At 40.5% G+C, this 24,023-nt stretch overlaps 1 protein-coding gene and 1 pseudogene across 5 annotated transcripts in view; one reads left to right on the top strand and one right to left on the bottom strand.

Annotated features, from left to right (window-relative positions):
- BLOC1S6 (biogenesis of lysosomal organelles complex 1 subunit 6) overlaps positions 1–24,023 on the bottom strand; it is a 114,542-nt gene that overhangs the window by 66,969 nt on the left and 23,550 nt on the right. The window lies entirely within an intron of this gene.
- LOC112675502 (60S ribosomal protein L18a-like) lies at positions 4,655–5,828 on the top strand (annotated as a pseudogene).

Genomic DNA, 24,023 nt, shown 5'->3' with positions numbered 1-24,023 from the left:
GATGATGTTTTACAATACCAAGTTATTAGGCTCTCGACTATAAAAAAAAACAGGTTTCTTTTTTTTTTAAGATTTTATTTATTTATTTGAGACAGAACACAAGCAGGGGTAGGGAGTAGAGAGAGAAGCAGGCTCCCCACTGAGCTGGGAGCCCAACTCAGAGCCCAACCCAGGACCCTGGGATCATGACCTGAGCTGAAAGCAGACACTTAACCAACTGAGCCACCCAGGTGCCCCCAGACAGGTTTCTTTTAACAGGATTCAGGAAAGCTTCTTAACCTGTTGATGACAGGCTTGAGCATAAAACATTAGAGACTTATAGTAGCTGGCCATATTAGCATGAAACAGCAGGGATCAGTAGAAGGTTGTAGACTGATAGAATTTCTAGAATTTTGCAAGGTTTTGTTAAGGCTCTAGTGATTTGTCTGGTGAAGTGGGTGTCTTGACTCCTAGAGATGATGGAAAGTACACCTCAGTAAGAAACATTTTTTTTAGACTCCATTTACTTATTCATGAGAGACAGAGAGAGGCAGAGATATAGGCAGAGGGAGAAGCAGGCTCCCTGCCCGATTCAGGACTCAATCCCAGGACTCTGAGATCATGCTCTGAGCCAAAGGCCGATGCTCAACCACTGAGCCACCCAAGTACCCTAGGAAACTTTTTTTTTAATCAGTTTTTTGTTTTTGTTTGGTTTTACTGTGAAGACATCAGCCTTGTAGCAAGGAAAGATTCAACCCCACCTGGAAAACACACGTACAAATATATACTGATAATTCTTACTAAGTGGCAGCTTAATAAAGTCCAGTTGCAGGTATTAAAATTTTATAGAAGTCTCTACACTAATGCCTATTTATAACCTGAGTCCTCTTAAATGTACGATGGTGGGCAAAGGAGGACAAAAACTGAAAATTGGGCTTTGTCAAGGAGCCAAAAAAGAAGAAAGCAACTGTCTTGGGCTTCTCATAGTCCTGTTTCTTAAATTTATAACCACTATGTGTCTATATTAATACTAATTTTTTCAGATGCAGACTGTTGCCATGTCACAAGGACATTACGATGGCAAAAGTGTGGCAAAAAGGGGCCATTTGCACAACAGAATGGACTTTATCTGTATGTGCCACAATCTTACAAATATAAAAAAGGCTTAGTATTATTTATTTGACAATATTTTCTATGTAATCTACATAGTAAATAAGCCTAATTAGTTTTACAACTCTTTTGTAATATTTCAAGTCAAAGAGACTTAAGAATTTGATTTTGGGAAGTCTGTCAAAAATATTTGTTTTAAAGTTTTTAAGCACTTATCTAAATGGGGTCTTGGATCATTATAAAACTTGATATTTAAAAGATAAAGAAACTTATAAAAACCTTATCAAAAGCAGATTAAAAGTTCAAGAAAACTTTGTTCTTTTAACAGAGAGAAGACTGGGTCACCTGGGTGGCTCAGCGGTTGAGTGTTTGCCTTTGGCTCAGGGCATGATCCTAGAGTCCTTGGATGGAGTCCCACATCGGGCTCTCAGCATGCTGCCTGCTTCTCTCTCTGCCTATGTCTCTGCCTCTCTCTTTCTGTGTCTCTCATGAATAAATAAATAAAATCTTAAAAAAAAGAAGAAGACCAAATTTTAACTTTGTACCAGCTTAATTTTGATATTAAAACTTATTTTTTAATAAATTTATTTTAATCTTAGCCACCTTGACCACACATTAAAATTTTTTGAGAGTTTTTTTTCTATATTCTGATTTCATCCTATTGTTACTGAAATCCAAGTTCATCTGCTCAACCCCCAAAAGCTAATACTTGAGAGACAAGTGTTGGTCTGAAAGGAAGGGTTGCTAAGGGTGCCTGGGTGGCTCAGTCAGCTAAGTGACTGGCTCTTGGTTTTGGCTCAGGTCACCATCTCAGAGTGGTGATATGGAGCCCTGAGCCCATACTCAGATTTTCTGAGCATGGAGTCTGTTTAGGATTCTCTCTCTCTCTCTCTCTCTGCCCCCCTCCGCCCCTCCCTCTGCTCACTCTCCCTTTGTGCACTCATTCTTTCTCTTTCTCTCTCTCAAAAATAAATAAATCTTTTCTAAAAATTTAAAAAGGAAAGGTTGCTTTATTCATGAGGCTAGGCAACCTGGGAAGATGTGGGACTAATGTCCAAAGACCATCTCCACAAAGTCCTCGACCAAGCAGGGTGTTTTTAAGGGGAAGGCACTAGAAAGTGGTAGAGTCCACATGCAGGGGAAGCATTCTTAATATGATCTCAAGTGGACTTGCCGGCATAAGGGAAGACTGTTCAGTAATGTAGTCAAGCTGGATCTTCTATGAATAGATTGTTCTTTGTTTCCCCCCAGGCCAGTGTTCTGTTGAAATCTCAAAGAAGCTATAATTAGTCAACCTATAAGCTAGATGGCACAGGTCAGTGAGTTAGAGATATGTAGCCTTCAAACTGCTTGGAATACAATTACACAGTGTTTCCATTTCAAACCAACCTTATTTTAGGACAAAATTATTATTATTATTATTATTATTATTATTATTATTTTACTATTATTTGTGGGGCATCCCAATTAGGTGGGGGCTGGTGGCACAGGTGGTGAAAGAATTCACCCAGAATTCAAGGCAGCAAAAAGAGATAGAAGTTTATTGAATACACTGCAAGGGAGTGGTGGGCAGGGCAACAAAGGAGACACCGACTGTAACAAGACTGTGGTGAGGGGCCACAGTTATCGGGCACAGTGAGTAGGTATGAGAATGCATGAAATCGTCCCTTTTTTGGTAATCTTAGGAACTGAGCCTGGTCCTAATTGGTCAGTTAGGGCCTATGGCTATTTCGAGGTGGGTTGCTTGAGCCTATTTGCATTACATGTTTGCATTCAGCCCGGCAGTCACTGTGAGCCCTTTTGCCTTACTCAGGTTTTCACTGCTCAAGCTTGTCGCTTAAAAGTGGCCTCTAAATTATTATTATTACTGAAAACATATCTCATTTTCCTGACATAAGGAGATGTTTCTTATTGTTTTTAGTAGTTTTAATTACACATTAATCAAAAATTTTAACCTTAGAAACCTTGGTTTCTAGTTACAGGTGCCAAGGGCAGGTCATCCTAAGGCCACTCTGGCGAATGTTATTTTGAGTTAAAAGCAATTAAAACCCAAAAGATTTGGGAAAAGCTCTTCACGTCTCTCTCAACTGCCTGCTTGTACTAAGAGAGCTATTAAGAGTCTCTTTCCTTAAGTAATTTACCTACATCATAGAGCAACCTTTGCCTTCCAAATATCTCCTCTCACCTTCCTGCTAACGGTCCTTCTCCTCCTTGTATCCTCAGACCTCATCCATCCCCTTAGCTCTTATAAGCCTCATGTTGCCTCATTGTCTTTGGAATTTCTATGTCTATGTGGATTTCCTGTGCATACGCCATTAAATTAGATTTTCTCTTCTATATGTGTCACATGTCAATTTGATTCTTAGTCCAGCTAGAAGGACCTTGAAGGATAAAGGAAATTCATCCTCCTTAACACATTGAAAACTAAGTAAGCAATTGTGATCAGTCTGGCATATAATTTTCACATCTTCAAATTAATAAATATTTTAAATTTTTAGAAGCATGTGTCTTTTTAACTTAATGTAACAGTAACATATTTAAATAATTTTAGCTTCTCTTTACTAGGAAGCCAAAAATAGATAAACCTATGTTTAGTAATTAGTGTTAGAGTATTTTGTCTTATTTGGAAATACTCTAGATATTTAATGAATTTAACTTAACCAATTATTTGCCCCAAAACTTTGAGGAAACTATTGTTGGGGAGGACACTGATCCCTTACCTAAATTTTTTAATTTATCCATTTGTTTGGGATGCCTGGGTGGCTCAGTGGTTGAGCATCTGCCTTCGGCTCAGGGCCTAATTCTGGAGACCCAGGATTGAGCCCCACATCAGGCTTCCTGCATGGAGCCTGCTTCTCCCTCTGCCTGTGTCTCTGCCTCTCTCTCTGTGTTTTTCATGAATAAATAAATAAAATAGTTTTTAAATCCATTTGTTTTTAACGATTGTATTTAGATTACTTACAAAGACTTTATGAACATTAGACAAAGTCAGTCATTATTTTAAGCCATAATTTTTGTGTTAATAGATGAGATAACAAAGTTATTTGGCTAGTAAACTTACGTAGATAAAAGTTTTATATTTAATGTTCATAACTCTAAGGACATGTTTCATTAAGCCATCAATCCCAGACTAGCTTTTATATAAAAAAGGAATTTTTTAGATCACATGGACTTGAAAAGCATTTGGGTTAGTTTCTATATTTTTGAATTTTTAATTTACAAGCCCAATCCTTACAAACACTTGTTTGTTCTTTAAATGAACTAAATAGAGCCCTTTTGTAAGCTAATTTTAGCAATACAATCAGGAGGTAGAAACACACTTCCAACCCATACAAGGACCACATGTGAACATGTTAGACATACCTTATAGCTTCTGTTTGAAAATTCTGCTATGAAATAAATACAAAATTTACTAGTTATAATGGTTGAATTTGAAAAAAAAATTTTAGTAGATGAAATAAGTTTATTGATCCAGATCGCTAAAGCTTTTTTTTAAAGCTTTTTAAGCTTTTTTTTATAGCTTTTTTTTTTAAGATTTTTTTTTTTAATTTATTTGAAAGAAAGAGAGAAAGAAGCAAGCATGAGCCAGGTAAAGCGCAGAGGGAGAGGGAGTAGGACAAGCAGACTCCTGCTGAGCAAGGAGCCCGAAACAGGCTCAGTTTCACAACCCTGGAGGATCAGGACCCTGGGATCAGGACCTGAGCCAAAAGCAGGTGCTTAATGGACTAAGCCTCCCAGGCAGCCTCGCTAGAGCTTTTTAAAAATATATTTATGGTCTTTCGTGGGTGGGGACAAGAACAGAGCGTGCACCATGAAGGCCTCAGGCACATTGCCAGAGTACAAGGTGGTGGGGGCACTGCCTACAGACCCCCAAATGTCCCAGTCCACCCCTCTATTGCATGCATATCTTTGCACCTAATCATGTTGTTGCAGAGTCCCACTTCTGGTACTTTTGTGAGATCGTTTGAGTGTGACAATCAAGAAAGAATTCTGAAGAAGTGTTCTGGTATAGCTTAGTAAGTTTATTTAAGTAGCAAGGGGAAAGGACCCGTGGGCAGAAAAAGCTGCATTCTTTCTATATGAAGCTGGTGGTTATATGCTTAGTGCTCAAGGGGGAGGGAACGTGCAGGAAGAATTAGATCATAAATATCTTCTTCGAATTTCTACTTATAAAACTACTTTCGCAAGATTTCTTTGGCACTTATCATTTAGCTTGATATTCACTATTGGTGAGACATACAGGCAGTCCTGAGACCCTTTAAGAATGTAGCAGCCAGCACCTATTTGATCCTTGTCAAAACTATGCAGGCTATAGGTCAGCCGTCTGAGCTAAAGGTGAATAATTTTCTTCTTTTATCCTTAATCACTTTGTGTCTCAGCTGAACAAGCTGAGGAAGTCTTCAGGGGAAATTGTGTACTGGACAGGTGTTCAAAAAATCCCCAATGTGGGCGAAGGACTTTGGCATCTGGCTGTGCTATGACTCCCACGGTGGCAGCGACAACACATACAGACAGTACCGGGACCTACCACTGCTGGCAATGTCACCCAGTGCTACCAAGACAGGGGTGTCTGGCACCCTTTTCAAGTACACTTGGTCCAGATCATGAAGGTAGAGGAGACTGCAGCCAGCAAGTGCTGCTCACGAGACGCCAAAATCTAATTCCCAATACCCCACTGGGTCCTACCTTGCCAGCACAAGCCATGCTTCACCACCAGGAGACCCAACACCTTCTCTTAGATGCAGAGCTTCCCTGTCCCCAGGTCTGCCCAAATAAACTCCTTGGAAAAAAAAACAAAACAAAAAAATAATAATATATTTATAGATAGATACATACAGACGTAGATACATGGGTTTGTGGAGAAGACACTTAAGATTTATATTTGTCCTTGGCAAATAAAGTTTTAAGTGGACTTTCCTCCTCGTTTTTTTTGATCAGCATTACCTCCCTGGAATTTGCATTTTAAGGACATGGACTAGATTAAGAATTTCTGGAAAAGACGAGGCAGATACTGTGTATTTACAGCGCAAAGGTACAGAAGGAAAAGACAAGCACTTTCTAGAAGGACTTTCCTTCTCTTAAGACCAGAATTTTTACAACACTTATAAGCCTTTTAAGATAAATAAGGGAGGTTTTGGGACTGGTAAAAAGGATTGGTCTTTCTATTATTTTTGGAGTCACACCTCTGGGCCTGTAACGACTAGATCTGTAAGACAGCCATTTTTCATTTCTCAAAGAACTGGATTGTCGTCTAAATAATATCCAAGGACTGACATCACCCATCTAGCAATGAGAAAGTTTTCTTTTCCTGTGGTTACATTTAGCTTAGCAGAGAAGGCCTTAAAATTTTTTATCAGGCTCCAAATATTAGCTTTTAATTTGACCAAACTTCTGATAATAATGTTATTAAATTTTCAAAATATCTTGTTCAATTTTAGCTGGCACAAACAGTAAAGATTGCTGGCAGTATTAAGCAGCCTCATGAACTCGAGAGGGGTCCTCAAAGAGGGTGTAAAAGGTATTTTTTTACGGGATTTAGAGCCACTCCCAAAGATAGTACAGGCCAGACAGGCAAAAAGCCAAACCACGTTAAGATGCAAAAGGAGATGAGCAAGGAAACAGCTATTCCCAGGAGAAAAAAGATTAATAGCCAACAGGATCTGGATTTGGAAAGAAAGGGATAACGTGAATTTTTATTTCCCTCTCTCAACTGGACTCAGGAAATAATCTATTAAAAAAAAAAAACTTTTGGGGCTTCTCTCAAAGTTTAATTTTTTTTTTTTTTTTTTTTTTTTTTTTTTTTTTTTTTTTACTATAGCCCTTAGTCTTTGACCAAGGAGTGAAGAATATCTAAGGAGGATCACGTGTAACCTCAGGCGGCTTTATTTTAAGAGGTAACTCTTTCTTCAGAATGGAAAGGCAGTTCAGAAAATTAGTAGAGTGATCACTCAGGTTAAAAAAAAGATAGGGGGGGCAGCCCCGGTGGCTCAGCGGTTTAGCATGACCTTCAGCCCGGGGTTGATCCTGGAGACCCGGGATGGAGTCCCACATCGGGCTCCCTGCATGGAGTCTGCTTCTCCCTCTGCCTGTGTCTCTGCCTCTCTCTCCTTCTGTGTCTCTCATGAATGAATGAATGAATGAATGAATGAATGAATAATAAATAAATAAATAAACAAACGAACAAACAAACTTTAAAAAAAATAGGGGTGCCAGGGTGGCTCAGCAGTTGAGCATCTGCCTTTGGCTCAGGGCCTGATTCCAGGATCAAGTCCCACATCAGGTTCCCCCAGGGAGCCTGCTTCTCCCTCTATGTCTCTGCCTCTCTCTCTGTATCTCTCATGAATAAATAAATAAACCTTTAAAGGGGATCCTTGGGTGGCGCAGTGGTTTAGCGCCTGCCTTTGGCCCAGGGCGCGATCCTGGAGTCCTGGGATTGAGTCCTGCGTCAGACTCCCAGCATGGAGCCTGCTTCTTCCTCCTCCTGTGTCTCTGCCTCTCTCTCTCTCTCTCTCTCTCTCTGCCTCTCTCTTTCTCTATGTCTATCATAAATAAATAAATCTTTAAAAAAATAAACCTTTAAAAAAAATAGAGGAGTTATGTCAGCCTTATGGTGTTTTGTCTTAAGTAACTCTTGTATTTATTAGCTTTTTATAGTGAACCCTTCAATGAGACTATTTCAGAATCTTTGGAAACTTCTGCAAACCAATTAAAATAGGTATCCCACTCTGTTTCATTTGGGAACGCTTGCTTTCAAAGTGCACTTCTTAAATGAACAAACTTGTCTAATTGAACGTTCCATATAGTGGCCACTGTAATTCTAGGTTATTTATAATAAAATTGTTTCATTTTGCTAGATTTCTGGGACTATAGTTGTTAGGTATAAAGTAAGCAGGTGCGCCAAGAAGGGAGTGCATGTGACTCTTTCGAATGTAAGGATTTCATTAGTTAAGTCTTTGGGTTTCTCAGAGCCAAACTAATACCTAAAAGGGGTGTGCAGCAGGGCTGTGGATTGTGCATGTTTTACAGTGTACCTCATTGCATGGAAGTTTTCTTGAGGTTAGTGGGTGACCTAGTGTCTAATCCTGTGACCTGTGACCAACTTATCCTATCACATTAATCCTCTTCAGGCAGTGAGCTCTCTAATAGCCTTTAAATGCTCAACACGTGCTCACCAATTTTTGCAGCTTTTTGGCCTCTGAGATCCTACTAGTAATAGCCTTTATTTACACAAAATAAGACGGACAAACCTTCACCTTAATATATTAGTAGTACTGTGTCCTGGCCATAAGAAGGCCCTGTGCACACCACCACCAAATTCCATGGAATCTTGCTGCGGTTTTCCACCTGAGGGATTGTGGTCTGAAAGTCTAGAGGCTTGGCTCTGAGCCGACTCTCTCTCAGTTGGACACTAGGCAAATATGCCAGCTCAATTGGCTCTGGGCATAACTGTCTGCCAGCTCAAGCTGACGCACCCTGTGAAGAAAAGCCAATTAGATAAAAAGCTCAAACACAAAGCAGAGCAGAACTTAGACCAACAGTAGCTCACTCTTGGAAACCACAAGAAAGACAGTGAACTCAAAGTGGTTGCAGATACCACACCTGTGATTCTCACGGTCTCCAAATGCTACCAGAAGTGTGCTCTGGATCCCACCACTGCCACCAAATCTATTAAATAACAAAATTCAACCAAGTGAGTTTGAAGATCTAATTGGCTGTATTAAACAATTCATGAATCAGACAGCACCCCATCTACAAGTAGAGAGGCACTCTGAAGGGTTGTACAAAATGGAAAGTTTTTATAGACAGAGGGTGGGGACAAGAAAGCTTCTTTTTTTTTTTTTAAAGATTTTATTTATTCATGAGAGACAGACAGAGAAGAGAGAGAGAGAGAGGCAGGGACACAGGCAGAGGGAGAAGCAGGCTCCACACGGGGGAGCCTGATGTGGGACTCGATCCTGGATCTCCAGGATCATACCCTGGGCTGAAGACGGTGCTACACCACTGAGCCACCAGGGCTGCCCCAAGAAAGCTTCTAGCAAAAGAAAAGGATTGTTCCAGAGGAAGCTGTTTTTTAGGGGCAAAGTATGGGGTCTTATGCAGATTACCTCCTCTCTGGGGGATGTAGAGGACCCAGGTGATAGACTCATTGGCACTGGTGGAAAGAAATACTTCCTGATTGACTCATTATGGCCACATTTCTTAAAGAGGTTGAAACTGCAATTATATTGGGTATTAAGTTGTGGTATGGGAATTCTATCTAAGTGACACCATTTGGGGCCTGCAATTTTTTTTTTTTAACAGACCTATTCCTTACCTTTTCCCTCTGTGCTCTGTGTCACAGTGGCCTGTGTCCCCTGGTCCCTGTGTCATGTGGCTTCCAGCTGGGTTTGGCCAGTGTGTGTGTGTGGCAGGGGCGGCACTGGTAGAGCCTGGAGGCTGGGAGATTAGGAGAGTAAAACAGAAATCAGGGTCTTTGTCCCTCCTTCCCCTCTGCCTCAGGAATCAACTGGAGCAGTGACTGGCTTCCTTGCCTGGCCCTGGTTTCCAACTGGAGAGTCCTACCGTGATCCCAGCTTTTTCTTTCTTTTAGTAATAAAGAATTATTCACTATAACAGACACTGGGGTAATATAGAACTGGCTAGTAAGAAATAAAGAGAACTCTAAAGAATTTTTTTTAAGAATTTTAAAATAAAGAACAGTCACAACCTTCCGCTAAGATGGAGAACCCAAGTACAATTCTTCCCAACCTTACCAAACTAAGATCTAGATCTTACTGGAGACAGAATTGCCATGGCTCACGTGTAGTTTTGGAATATGGGTGAAGTTTGGTGGGGTGAGATCTGGAGCTGACCACCAAGAAAGAATTTTAGAGACATCTTTGGTGCAAAATGGTGATTCTATTAAAGCACCAGACAGGACCCATGGCCATGAAATGCTGCCGCCCAGGAGGTGTGAGGAGTGGCTGATTATATACTTGGGAGTTGGGGTAGGTAAGGAAAAAGGAGATTTTCAAAAGGATTTTCCTATGGTAAAGAGGACTCAGAAGGTACTGGAGGCCTTGCCGTTGTCAAGTTAGGGCTGTTTTTCCCTCTAGCAAGGCATTACCATTAAGAGAGTTGGGAACTTCCTGGAGGAATGTCACACATATCCCACCCAGGAGTGGGGTGGTTGGTTTGCAAGATGTGAGCTTTGTCCTCAGCTAGCCTTCTGTGCCCTCATCCACTGGATGGTGGTGAAGTTTGCTAAGGTGCCATGCCAGCAGAACTTACTGAAGTACTGAGGAGAGCCAGTTCCAGGCAGATGCTTCACCTTGTAACTCACTGCCAAGCCACCTAGGGGATGCTGGGAGAAGCTGCCTGTAGGGAGGCACCACGTGCTACTGGCTAGGGGATACTGCCGAAGCTGGGCACTGCAGAGTCAGAACAGACTGTGGGAGCACTGGCAGGAGGTGACACCGGGAGTCAGGAAGGGGAGGGAAAAAAAAAAAAAACAACCCAAAACTCCTCCTGAAATGTCTCTCCAGCGCCTCCTACTGACAAGGGTTAATAATATGCCAACTGCTAAAGGAGAAGTACTTAGATGGAGTAATATAGGGCCTGTATTAGTTCACCAACGCTGTGTAATATATTACCACAAACTCAGTAACTTAAACAATACGGATTTATCATCTCACTCCTTCTGTGGATTAGGAGTCTGGCACATTTTGTCTGTGTCCTCTGCCTAGGATCTCATAAGCCTGAAATCAAGGTGTCAGCTACTGCATCCTCTCATCTAGAGGCTCAGGGAATAAATGATCCACAATCCAATAGCCAGTAGAATCCAGTTCCTGACAGGTCTAGCATTAAAATCTCTGTTTTCTTGTTAGCTGTTGCCAGGGGACCACTCTCCTTTCTTGCTATGTTGGCTCCCTCCAGAGGCCCTCTTAAACTTTGAATCTCTTCTCCTAGGAAGAGTACAGTCCCTTTTTAGGGATCACTTGAGTGCCATGCCCACCCAGGAAAATCACCTTTTTGATGAACTCAGTCACCTGATTTGAGACAACTACATTTGCAAAGGTCCTTCACCTTTGTCATCTGGTATAATCCAATCATGCATGTGCAAATCCTTCATAATCACAGTTCCACCCACACTTATAAGGAAAGGATTATCCAGCATGTATACCAGATGGATAGAGATCTGAGGGGCCATCTTAAAATTATGCCTATAGACAATGAAGGGTAGATTTGGGGTGGAATACCCCTCATTCCTGGGTTCCAGAAATATCACCTCCTCTCCAGCCAAGAAAAAAGCAACCGTCCACCATCATTAATCTCTGGGTCGCTAATCTCTGGGATGGTAATCACCATTCCGTTGATTTTTTGGTTGTTCCAGCACTTATATATTACAACTTCCTACAAAATTCTTTGTGTAAAATACTCCGAATAGTTCTTTTTCTCTAGTTAGGCTCTTATTAAGACAAAGTTTTGCTGGTGTCTTTTCACTCAGGCAACTTTGGGTAAAACCATAAAAGTGGCAGAGTTTATAGATGGAAATAGGGTCTGGATTACCTGTTTATGCAGTTACCTTGTAACTGTACCTCTGACCCTGCTTATACCTAATTCAGATGCACCACTTCCAAATTACAATGGTGGGATGCCTGGGTGGCTCAGTGGTTGAGCATTTGCCTTTGGCCCAGGTGTGATCCTGGGGTCCTGGGATCGAGTCCTGCTTCTCCCTCTGCCTATGTCTCTACCTCTCTCTGTGTATCTCTCATGAATAAATAAATAATCTTAAAATTACAGTGGCTTGCTGGTAGGCCCATTTGGCTTAATGACTTGGTGAGTCTTACAGAGCCTGACTCATAGCAGTTCTGGCCACATGGATACATGATGTTGCATCATCAGATGCTCCATTTCTATCAAGGCCCCATAGCACAATAAGATCTGATTTTCTAAAGGGTTTTAGGTTTTGTGCAGATCATGGACCTTATTCCAGAACCTAGAGTCTACATGGGATTGTTCTATTGGGGTTTGCCATAAATTGCACAAGGCAGCTTTTCCCATCATTAATACCTCCAACATCACAAGGTCTTCTAGATCTCAAATTCCAAGCTACAGTGCAGCTTATTCCATGGGCTCCAGGGAGCCTTCCATGTTGCTGAGTAAATGGATTGAAATGTGGAATACGCTGTTTCCAGAACACAAAGATTGTGCTTCCTTCATTAGTGGTGGGAGGTAAAATCATCAGCGGTGAGAGTGTCTGCATTGTGTGAATGATCTTGGTCCCTGGATGCCCCATGAGAAGATTTAAGTGGGGATCCATGCTCAAAATAAAGACAGAAGGGAAGTTGCAAACACAAAGCAGTTTATTAAAGCTAAAGTGCACTCTCAAAGTGGGAAAGCTGGCAGGTTCCTTGAAGTAGAACCATCCCCTAGGTTGTTTTGGAATTGGATAATATTGGATATCTCTGGGCAGGAAGGAACTGTGACATACAATGGGGTGGTCTCTAACAGAGGCTGTTTCCAATCATTTGGGAAATTCCTTGCACATGTTGGGAGTAGGAGGAGTTTTTGGCCCTCCAAGATTTGTACCAGAACTGTCAAGGCAGCCTTTCTCAAAGGGCTGTGCCCACAATGCAAATATACGATAATGAGTCTAGGGGTTACCCTGGGGCAAAAGTAGAAGAGTGCATGTTCTGTACCTGTGGCTCTTGATCTGTCAGGCCCAATGTCTTGAAAGCCACAAGGTCAGGATGTTGAGCTCCAGGGCTTATAATGTGTAATTTTTGTTTGTTTAAAGACTTATTTATTTGAGAGAGGGAGAGAGAGAACACACATGCAGGGGGAAGAGGCAGAGGGAGAGAATCTCAAGCAGAATCCCTGCTGAGCTCAGGATTGGGGGGGGCGGTTAGGGGAGAGGGCTTCACCCCAGGACTCATGAGATTGCGACCTCAGTCGAAAGAAGAGTCTGGGCTCAACTGACTAAGCCACCCAAGCTCAGTATGTGTAGCTTTTTCTTTTCTTTTCTTTCTTTTCTTTTCTTTTTTAATCACCATCCTTGCCTCTAACTCCTGTCTCTATCATTCCCCTTCAAGGACTTGGGACTCTCCTTCAGGGCGTTCCTTTCACTGCTCCTGTCTGTCTAGCTTCTACCTAACATAATCACAATAATTTGTCCTTTACTTTAGAAGGGAATGTCCTGACATGCCTAGACTACCAGATCTCTAAAAACTTCATTGATGCTGTAGGCTACTCAATCTTCATAAGGTTTATCTTTCACTGACTGGAGCACAGGTGTCTTTCCAAGTTCACCAACATACTTGTGCCTTCTGGCTCATCCAGTCTAATGAAGTCATCCATAAATACAATAGACCATGTGATATTCTGCATCTCCAGGTGGTCCAGGTCCCTTTGTACTACGTCAGAGGATGAGAAGTTAACATGGCCCTAGGACAACATAAATGTGTCTTGCTGTGCCCATCTCACAGAATTGCAAACTGCTGCTTATTTTCTTTTCTTACCAGGGTGGAAAAGAATGCATTCATATTACCGGCAGTCTGTATCTGAGACCATATTAATCTCTGGCAAGGACTTCCACAGACTTTACCCACTGAGCTCTGGGTCTGAAAACAGACTCTGATATAGAAACTGGGCAAGGAATCATGACTTTTTTGGGGGTGGCTGCTCTAAGCCTCCTGGTCATCCATTCTTGATTTTTTATTTTACAGATTGAGCAATACTCAAAACTCCTAAAGGTTGTCCATTTACCTTGCCTCTAGACACACATCTCTTAGCCATCTTCATAACTGTCTACATGTTAGAATCCTCTGAGGGCCACTCCACCCTTTCTTCTAATGATAATTGTACCTACTTTGCTTCCAATGATTTTAGTCCTACCACCTGGCCGCTGTTACTTTAGGATCCTGTCAACACCATGGATATCAGGTAGCTAAGTCTTATAATGGCAGAGCTTACTACTGAAGCCCTGGCCTGCAGAAGATAGTCACCATGGAGTTTCTCAATGATTCTGGTGCCACTTTTACCAGCACATTCCTTACCACTTTAGAAAATAGAATTTCATCCGAATTCTACTGCAGAATGTAATGAGCAAGTGGGTTTTTCAGACTTATATAGTATATCCATACTAGAATACACATATCTCTAAGCCTTTTAATCCTTTACTGTCTCCCAAAGCAGTCTGAATTTTCTATTTCACTTTTTCAAAGCTTCCTCAAAAACCATTCCTGCAGCAAATTAACACTATTCCCCAGAGTGTTAAATCCTGTTGTAGAGAATGCTCTCATAACCATAAATTCTTCTTTCTCCAACATTTTATCTCATCCCCATTAATTTAACATCCTTAGGATCCAGTCCCACATATATTGTCTCAGCTCCTGCCAATACATGTTGGCTAGATCCTGCAGCTCCTTGGCATATGGTCCATTTCCTCCCTGAGCAGCTATGGAAAGTGCTATGTTATATTGTTTGTTGACCCTAGTAATTAGTGCGACGGCCAGCAGCGGGGATGGGGGCTGATTATGGGGAGCAAGTACATGTTGTTTAATCAGGTAAAGGCCTATACATTACCTTCAAGTAGAAGAGGATAAGTGGCCTTTCACAGGAAGGAAAGTGTTACTTCCTCAGGCCCAGAGGGCCCAGGGGAATCTGAGGACTCCAGATTTTCAAGTTCATCAACCCAGATAAGATATCCTCATCTCAAGTTTCAGGGTCCCACTCCTTCCCATTCGTGACCCTAATGGTGTGACAGACTTGGCGTGGCTGAGAATTCACTCTTCTGTGGAGTTTTGCTACTATTTATAAAGTCCTGGACCCAATCTTCAACTTCTACTTCCATTCGGCTACAGGATTTGAGTCTGCTTATATGCTGCCAAGAAGGTCCTCTGGCTTTCATATTTCATCTTGAATTGGAGGTTAATTGCCCTCAGTCTTTCATTGGGTTTCTTTTTCTTCCAATGCTTCAGCAACACAGAGCAAGTGCCATTTAATTCCATAGTCCTTATAAGTACTACTTCTCTCAAATGTCTCAAAGAACTGAGTTACTATGCCTTGCATCCCTCCCCCTAGAGTCCTAGCCCAGCTCGCTACCAGTAAAACTTTTAATAACTGCACAGCTGCAGCACGCCAGACACTATCCAAACTCCACTGACTGTCAATGATGGGATCCTCGTTGCTGGCCGGCCAGTGAGTTTAGTTGCTAGGACAGGTTGGGCACCAACTTTCCTAGATGGGACTGCCTAGGAAATTAGATTCTGAGGCAGAAATTTGTATGCAGGAGGCTTATCAGAGCATACTTTCAGGAAAAGTATCTGTCAGTAAGTGAAAGAATTGGGATTGGCTAGAAGATGTTTTGAACTACTAAGGAGCTGCATCAGAAGCTTCAACTGATCCTGTGAGTTGTCTCAGATAGAGGCAAGAGCTGGACCTTTTATACTGGCATCAATTAATCATTGGATGCAGATACCCCCTGGGAAGAGGTATAAACTTGAGGCAAGTTAAGTGTCCTTCAGCAAGGAGCTCAGCTGTGTGTACCATCAGTAGTCCACATAGCCAGCAGCTGGGAGAATTAGCACCTCTGTCCTGAAGGAGGGATCTGAGAAGCACACCACATCTGCTGTAGTTAGTTTTTGCTCACAACCTACAAACTCCCAAGCTAAGAGAAAAGACAAATGTATTGAAGTAGTCCAAAAGAGATTAGACAACTACCAGATTCTTAAAAGATTTGCTTCTGAGATAGGAATGCTGGGGAAGGGATCCCTGGGTGGCGCAGCGGTTTGGCGCCTGCCTTTGGCCCAGGGCGCGATCCTGGAGACCCGGGATCGAATCCCACGTCGGGCTCCCCGTGCATGGAGCCTGCTTCTCCCTCTGCCTGTGTCTCTGCCTCTCTCTCTCTCTCTCTCTGTGTGACGATCATAAATTAAAAAAAAAAAAAAAAAAAATTTGTAAAAAAAAAAAAAAAAAAAAAAAAAAAAAAAAAAAAAAAAAAAAAAAAAAAAAGGAATGCTGGGGAAATGCGTTAATAATGAAAGAAAAATTTTTCCATTACAAGGAAGTAACCTGAGGTCATTTATGAATTCCTTGACATTCATGACAATGCCTTTCCCTGAATCTCTTCCTACCCATCTGATCACTTCCCAGTTTCCTTTACGAACTCTTTTCTGCCATCTTATTCTCTCTTCTAAAGATGTGGCCTACGTGTACCCCCTCTACTCCGTACTACCTTGTCTATTTCATTTTGTCCCTTAGGTGTGAAGGACACCCAGATCTATGTCTCTAGCTCTCAGCTCACTTCTGAGCTCCAGACTCTATCTTCTTATGACCTGCTGGCCATTCATGCCATCTTACCTCAAATTCAACACGTCCAAAACAAAATTCCTTTTTTAAATAAATTCCCTCATTTATTTAAGTAGTCTCTATACCCCGAGACCAAGAGGTATATACTCTTCTGACTGAGCCAGCCAGGCGCCCCAAAACAAAATTCCTTAATATAACATTTAAGTGCCATCACAATCTGGTCCTTATCTAATTGGGCTATTGCCCCTCTACATTCACTGAGAGTCTGTCTGCCTTTTCCACTGGTTATTTCCTAGATACACATACTCTTCTTTCAGACTGGGATGCTCTGTTTAGCCTTCTCCATTTATCAGAATTCAATTCATCATCCAAATCACAAATTGCATATATCTTTATTTAAGAAATCTTTCCTAACACTACCATCAGAACTAATCTCTTCTACCAGGCTTTGTTTATACCTCCAGTAAAGCAGTTACCATAGTCTGCCCTGTGTTAGGGTTATTAAATTTGTATTTTTCCTTTCTCCCTAAGTTGTGAACTCTCTCAGAACTTGCACTGTCAAGTAGTTTCACTCATCTTTAGGCATTCACTGCCTAGCTTAGTCTCTTGCCTGTGATAGGATTTATATGAGCTAGGATACATATCCAGTTGCTATAACAAAGACCAAGGTGATACTGGTTCAAACAAGATAGAAAAAAAGTCTATCTCTCTCACACACACAGGCAGGGACACAGAATTCCTTGTAGCTAATAACTCTGTCACTACTTGAGTGTTGGCCTCATCTGCATGTCATAGAGAGCCCCACCATATCTATCTGTCAGACAGCAGAATGGAGAAGGCGGTTGTGTCTACAGCCTCCCATGGTGTGGCCTAGAACTGAACATACACTTCCACTCAAATCCCACTGGACAGAACGCAGCCACACTTAACTGTGGGAGAGGCTGGGAGAGTTAGTTTTTTACTGAGCAGCCATGTACACAGGTAGAACACTAGGAGGAAGGGGAAAATGGATGTTGGAAAGAAACTAGCAGTCTTGCTATAGGATCAATGGATGCCTGCTTTTAAAAAAAAAAAAAAAAAAACATTAAAAAGCATTCACTTACAGAATTGTGCTAGTAGCCTGGGAAAGAGGAAAGGTAAAAAAGAAAAAAATAGGCATGATTGCAACAAGATAGCTGCTGAGTAGGAAAGAGAAGAGAGAGGATGAGAAAGAAAGTAGAGAACCAGAGACTCCTCTTCAGTTGGCATTATCACTAGATGCCACCAGCTGACTGGGGTCCAGTTCTCTATCAATAAGATGGCCGTTCCTCCCTCAGCAAGGACTTCTTCAAAGTCACTTTGGCCATACAGTGGGATTCACATGTCTGATTTGTGTCAGAAATAAGAAACAACTCAGAACTGTCACAGCTAATAATAATTCCAAGTAACTAAGATATCTCATATATTAAGAGTTTTCTCTCTTTCAAATTATTATTTGCCCAAAACTTCTAGACTCGCTGTGTTTCCCTTCTACTTAAGGGAAGAAGACAGAGAATGGCAAGATGGACTCACAAAAAAGACTTAGGGAAAAACTGTTGTCCTCCCTGCTTATACTATATTCTCTGTGTTAACCAAATTTAAAGACTACATTTAGGGATGCCTGGGTGGCTCAGCGGTTGAGTATCTGCCTTTGGCTCAGGGCATGATCCCAGGGTCCTGGGATTGAGTCCCACATCTGGCTCTTTGCATGGAGCTTGCTTCTCCCTCTGCCTATGTCTCTGTGTCTCTCATGAATAAATAAATAAAATCTTTAAAAAAATAAATAAATATTAGGTTTATTAGGGGGCCTAGAGGATATCCAATGTTCCCTCCATAATTCATTCATTTCCCCTTTCCTGTCTCTCCTCCTCTTCTCTTGTGCTAATTAATAAAAAAAAAAAAAGCTGGTAGCCCTAATCGTTATAAAAGTCACGCATATTTCTTAAAATGAAGCATACCCCAAAACTGGAACAAATCCAAATAACCACTAGAAAAGAACGAATAAACAAACTAGTTTATTCACACATGGAATCCTAGGCGACAGAGAAAGGAACAAATTACTGGTACACACAAGGAAAAATATTAAATTCATTGTGCTGAACAAAAGCAAATAGACACAAAACAGTACATTTTGCAATGAGCTGTAGAACTGGTGGAACTAATCCACAATGATAGAAGGCAGAAAAGGGGCTGCATGGGCTTGAGGGGACGGGGGTTGACTAATCAGACGCACGAAGAAACTTCATGCAGATTTCACATTGAACGTGGAGCCTGACATGGGGCTTGATCTCAAGACCCTGAGATTACCACCTGAGCCGAATCAAGAGCTGGATACTTAACCATCAAGCCACCCATTTAAACCATTTTTAAGTGTACAGTTCTGTGGCATTAAGTACATTTACATTGTTGTGCAACCATCACTGTCTTCATCTTCCCCAACTGAAACGCCATACCCATTAAATACTAACTCCCACCCATCCCCCTCTCAGTCCCTGATAACTACCATTCTACTTTGCGTCTCTATGAATTTAACTATCCCAGGTACCTCATATGAGAAGAATCATACAATATTTGTCCACTTGTGATTGGCTTATTTCACTTAACACAATGTCTTTAACGTCCATCTGTGTTGTAGCACATGCCAGAATTTCCTTTACTTTTAAGGCTAAATCATATTCCATTGCATGTGTATTCCACATTTTGTTTACCTGGTCATCCGTTAATGCGCACTTGGGTTGCTTCCACCTTTTGGCTATGTGAATAATGCCACTAATAACCATGGGTGTACAAATATTTGTTGAAGTCCCTGCTTTCACTTCTTTTGGATATATACTCAGAAGGGGAATAGCTGGATCATATTGTAATTTGAAGTTTAATATTTTGAGGAATTGCCATAGCAGCTGCACCATATTACATTCCCACCACTAATGCACAAGGGTTCCAATTTCTCCACATCCTTGCCAACACTTGTTTTCTGTATTTTTGTAATAGCCATCCTCAGGGATGTGAAGTGGTATTTCACTGTGTTTTTTATTTTAATTTCCCTAATGATTAATGATGGTGAGCATCTTTTCATTTATTAGCTATTTGTAGATCTTCTTCAGTGAAATGTTTATTCAAGTCCTTTGTCCAATTTTAAATCAGTTTTTTGTTGTTGTTGAGCTGTAGGAGTTTTTTTTGTATATTCTGGATATCAATCCCTCATCAGATATAATTTGTAAATATTTTCTCCCCTTCCATGGGTTGCTTTTTCACTCCTCTGTTGATAGTGTGCTTTGATGAACAAAAGTTTTAAATTTTGAGACAGTAGAACTTACATTTTTTTTTGTTGCCTCTGCTTTTGGTGTCATATCCAAGCAATTATTGACAAATCTAATATCACAATGTTTTCCCCCTATGTTTCTATTTATGAGTTTTATAGTTTTAGCTCTTACATTTAGGTCTTTGATCCATATTGACTTGACTTCTGTATATGGTATAAAATAAAGGTTCAATTTTATTTTTTTGCTTTTGGATATCCAGTTTCCCAAAAGTGCTTGTTAAAAAGACTGGCTTTTCCCCACTGTATGGTCTTGACACCCTTGAAAATAATTTACCATATATGTGGGTGCTTATTTATGTGCTCTCCATTCTATTCCATTAGTACATATGTCTGTCTTTATGTCAGAATCCTAGTTTAGATAGCTATAGCTTTGTATAAGTTTTGAAATTGGGAATTGTGAAACCTTGAATCTTGTTCTTTTTAAGATCATTTTCTAATCAATGTCCTTGAGGTTCCATATGACTTTTAGGATGGATATTTCTGTATCTGCAAAAAAATGTTGAAATTTTGGGGTACCCAGGTGGCTCAGTCAGTTGAGCATCTGACTCTTGATTTTGGCTAAGGTCATGACCTCAGGGTGGTGAGATCAAGGCAGTCTCTGTGCTCACTGGCAGTGTGGGGTCCTGCTGGGGATTCTCCCTCTCCCTCTGTACCCCACCCCCACCCCCCCACCCCCGCTGCTGGCATATACACCCACACTGTCTCTCTTTCAAATAAATCTTTTTTAAAAGAATATTGAGGGTCACCTGGGTGGCTCAGCAGTTGAACATCTGCCTTCAGCCCAGGGCATGATCCTGGAGTCCCAGGATCAAGTCCCACAATGGGCTCCCTGCATGGAGCCTGCTTCTCTCTCTGCCTGTGCCTCAATCTGTGTATGTCTCTCATGAATAAATAAATAAATAATCTTAAAAAAAAGAATATTGAAATTTTAAAAGGGATCACACTGAATCTGTACACTACTTTGGGTCATATTGACATATTAAACAAGGAAAATTGTGATGATGAAAAGTTCTATATCTTGATTGTGATGATATATGAAGGTATCATTTTTCAAAATTCATAGAATTTGTACACTTAAAATGAATATACTATATTGGATGTCGATTATACCTCAATAGGGACACCTGGGTGGCTTAGTCAATTAAATGTCCAACTCTTGATTTTGGCTCAGGTCATGAGCTCAGGGTTGTGAGACTGAGCCCCAAGTTGGGCTCCCTGCTTAGGGGGGAGTCTGCTCCTCTCTCTAAATAAATAAATAAAGCATTAAAGAATAAATTAATAAATTAAATCTTAAAATTATACTTCAAAAACTTTTTTTTAAAAGATTTTATTTATTTATTTATGAGAGACACACACACAGAGAGAGGGAGAGGCAGAGACACAGGCAGAGGGAGAAGCAGGCACCATGCAGGGAGCTCTATGCCGAACTTGATCCCAGGACTCCAGGACCACGCCCTAGGCCGAAGGCAGGCGATAAACCACGAAGCCACCCAGGGATCCCTGATTAAAAACTTTTAAAAGATACTATAGATCAATTTATTGAAGTATAATTTTAAGATTTTATTATTTATTTATTATTTACTCTTTAAGGATTTATTGATTTATTTATTTTAGTTCCAATCAGAATAACTGCTCTTTCCTCTATTCTGGGAGTATTTCATTCTGTCCTCTGTACTAGAAGTCAAGGTCTTTTAGCCTGGGAGTTGAATGTCTTTATTTTATATGTGCCACCTGCCAATGCCCTAGACAAATATGATGGATGAATGAATGAATGATTTGAGGTTGTCTACTACAGACAACCTCAAAATATATTATAGACAATCTCCATCATTTATAGGAATCTTATAACTTTATAAAGCTCCTATAACTTTATAGGGGACAGTTTAAACATGGGAGAAAGTGTGGGCCATGAATATGTGCACAGAGCTGTGGAGGTGGAAGAAGCCCAAATATAGCTATGTTAGATGTAGATATCAAGATATGTTCATAGAAGGAAATTCAGAGGTGCTGGGGGAGGTTTGGGTAGGTATGTTGGTGAGGTGGTGGAGGAAAATGTGGAGATAAAATAAAATATTTGAAATGGTTGATATACCAGAAGATCGGAAGGGTACTTATGGAACAATGAGAACCAGTAACCATTCCTGTAGGTAGTCTTGGCCTTTTGACTAGGCAGTGGCTTTCATTCCCATCCCTGCCTAGCCTCACCTTACACATACTTTTGAGCATTTCCTCAAATGCCATGAATAATTCTGGCAACTTTTCCAGAAACTAGTAGGTATTCTGAACTAAGTACATATCTACATAACTCAAAGGCAAGAATATAACTTCAGATAGAATATTTGGATAAATACATACCTAAATAAGCAAGTTAGTAAAAAGATAGCAATGAGTATGAGCTTTGAAAGAAAAGAAAATAATCCTTGACTATAGTAAAATCTTCAAGGGACTTTTTTTTTTTTTTTAAAGATTTTATTTTAATGTATTAGAGAGAGAGCACTGGCTGAGGGAGAAGCAGGCAGAGGGAGAGAGAGAAGCAGGAGCCCCTTCAAGGGACTTTACAAAGGCAACTATGGGGCTCCTGGGTGGCTCAGATAGTTAAGCGTCTGCTTTTGGCCCAGGTAATGGTGTCTGGGTCCTGGGACTGAGCCCCATGTCAGGCTCCGGCTCACTGGGGAGTCCGCTTCTCCTCCCTCTGCCTTTACTCCTGCTCTTTCTCTCTGTCTCTGTCTCTCTCTCTTTCTGTATCTCTCAGTCTCAAATGAATAAATAAAATCTTTAAAAAAAATAAAAAGACGGGCAGCCTAGGTGGCTCAGCGGTTTAGCGCTGCCTTCAGCCCAGGGCGTGATCCTGGAGACCTGGAATCGAGTCCGGCATTAGGCTCCCTGCATGGAGCCTGCTTCTCCCTCTGCCTGTGTCTCTGCCTCTCTCTATCTGTGCATCTCTCATGAATAATAAGTAAAGTCTTTAAAAACATAAAAAATAAAAAGACAACTACATGGGCATGACAAATATCAGGAGTAAGAGAAAAGTCAGAGATCCAAAACTGTAGAGACTTAAAATTGTACTAAATATTAAAGGAATCAGCAATTGGATGACAAATATAAAAATGTAACTGGTAAGCTAGAACTTTTCACATAGAAATCACATGAAAGAAGTGAGTTAAAATAAATTTGAAAAAAAACAGTTGTAAAGAAAGAGTAAAAAAATGTCTTCTAAGAGGAACAAACTATTGATACAATAACTTGAGGAATCTCTAAAACATTATGTTAATGAAAGAAGCCTACACTAAAACAATGTATATGATGTGATTCTTTTACATAAAGTTCTAGAACAGGAAGGACTGATCTATGATATAAACTAATCAAAACAATGGTTAATTCTAGGGGATAAGGAAAGGGATTGACTGGAATGAGCAAGCAGAAATTTTCCAGGGCAATTATTAGTCATCAGGAAAATACATATTAAATACAAGTTAGAACTACAATGAATTATTCCAATGAAAATGATGCACAGGGGTAGGCATATAAATCAATGGAATAGAACTGAGAGTCTAGAAATAAACCCATATGTTTGTGGTCAATTGTTTTTCCACAAAATGACCAAGACAATTCAATGAAAAGAGAATAATAGCCTTTCCAACAAATGATGCTGGGACATCTGGATATCCACATGCAAAAGAATCAGTTTGGACCCTTCCTTCACATGATACACAAAAATTAACCCAAAGTGGATTATAGATTTATTATGTGAAAGCTAAAGCTACAAAACTAGGAGGAAAAATAAATGTAAATATTTATAACTTTGGACTAGGTGATGATTTCTTAGCTACACACCAAAACACAAGCAAAAAAAGAAAAAGAAATTAGAATTCATCAAAACTAAATGAAAAAAACTGACAGACAATACATGTTGGTGAGGATTAGCATTAATTTCTCATACTTTCCTAATGGAGGTATAAAATGGTATAAGCTCTTTGGAAAACTGGCAGTTTCTTATCAAGTTATACATATATCTATCCCATAACCCAGAAATTCTACTGTTTGGTATTTACCTAAAAGAAATGATGGATATTTATGGTTATAAAATTCTTTTTGTGGACAATGTTGTTGACTGAGTAGCCCCAATGCAAGGAAAGTCCTCAGGAAGATGATAGCAAGGAAAATTCTGTGCTATTTGAGAGCAGAGTTAAACTAAGGGTCCCTCCTTGGAAATCTTTGTCTTTCACTACTCAGCTACCAAGATTGGTTAGTAAGCTTTAAAAAAAAAAAAAAAAAAAAAAAAAAAAACCAAACCCTGACATTT

The sequence above is a fragment of the Canis lupus genome, chromosome 30 (genome assembly GCF_003254725.2).
Source record: "Canis lupus dingo isolate Sandy chromosome 30, ASM325472v2, whole genome shotgun sequence".
In the NCBI taxonomy this organism is placed as follows: Eukaryota; Metazoa; Chordata; class Mammalia; order Carnivora; family Canidae; genus Canis; species Canis lupus.
This window is presented reverse-complemented; position numbering and strand designations above follow the sequence as displayed.